The sequence below is a fragment of the Mesitornis unicolor genome, unplaced genomic scaffold, assembly GCF_000695765.1.
Source record: "Mesitornis unicolor isolate BGI_N332 unplaced genomic scaffold, ASM69576v1 Scaffold45309, whole genome shotgun sequence".
Classification (NCBI taxonomy): Eukaryota; Metazoa; Chordata; class Aves; order Mesitornithiformes; family Mesitornithidae; genus Mesitornis; species Mesitornis unicolor.
The window spans coordinates 772-1,905 of NW_010210153.1; the positions used below are offsets into that span (position 1 = coordinate 772).

Genomic DNA, 1,134 nt, shown 5'->3' on the forward strand with positions numbered 1-1,134 from the left:
CCCTCGGATCAAGTGTTTCTGTCAGCTGTCACACTGCTCACAATCTGTGGCTTTATCAATTATGCAAGAATTAAGAGAAGCAATTGTGCAAAGACAATCTGCATGATCTGTCATCTTAAAATACAGATTCTAGCAGGCACGATTTGGGAAAGCATCAGAGCTTTCTTTCCCATACCTGCCCTGCTCCTCTTCAACCAGAAAACAGATCACAGAAAGAAATTTCACTTTTCTCTTCCCACTCAGAAGCATCTCCTGAGACTTTTTAAAAAGAATGCGACAAATACTGGTAACACAAAAACACATGAGCTCTATAATGAGCTCAGAATTCATTTCCCCTCCCCAAGTCAGCTACAGTAGAACTATATGCTCTTCAGAGCAAAATCAGCAGTGACCCTATCCTACTTATTTTGGTGGAAAAACCCAAAATAAAACAAAATTCTTTGGCTTGTACTTGATAAATAGTTTCCTTTGTATGGTATAGCTGAAGAAGCTATGATCATGCTTCTCATTTCCACTAACATACTTGCAGCAAATGAGTCGGATGCTCTATTAAATGGTTGCAAGACATCTTTCCAGCAAGAGCTGTGAGCACAGCCACGTCAGCTGCATAAACAAAGCCATAGATGTCACTAGGCACCTAAGCAAATGGAGGAATTGAAGCCTTACCAGACACTCACCTAGGGATGCCAAATATACCTCTGAGTCATTCAGGGGTGCCCAGGGCTTCAGGTTTGTTTGGGAAGAGCCACCTGATCCACTGGCCTGGCTTCCTCCATTGGCGTAGGAATCCATAAAGGAGTCTGTAAAAGCATCGCTAGCATCCTTCTGGTCAGGATGTGGCAGACAGGAACAGATTTCAGCCCAGAGGTCTTCGCTGGATCTGGTGACCACGGAGTCAACACTCTCAATCATTCTCATCGTGAAGTCCTGAGGTGGGGAGAATTAAATGATGAAGACCAAGCAGAAAACCCTCTCTTCCCAGGCCTCTTCCTACCTACCCCCCTTTTTCCCATTCATCAGATGCCTTAGGATCCACTCATCCCACCAGGGAAGCGCGACCTCCCTCCACAGAGCGATGACACACTCTTGTCTGTCACCTAGGGACCCAGCCAGCTTCTAAGGCCGAAGGACCCC

General features: G+C 45.7%; 1 pseudogene; it reads right to left on the reverse strand.

Moving 5' to 3' along the window:
* Positions 1-637: 637 nt before the first annotated feature.
* Positions 638-918, reverse strand: LOC104534388 (annotated as a pseudogene).
* Positions 919-1,134: the final 216 nt, after the last annotated feature.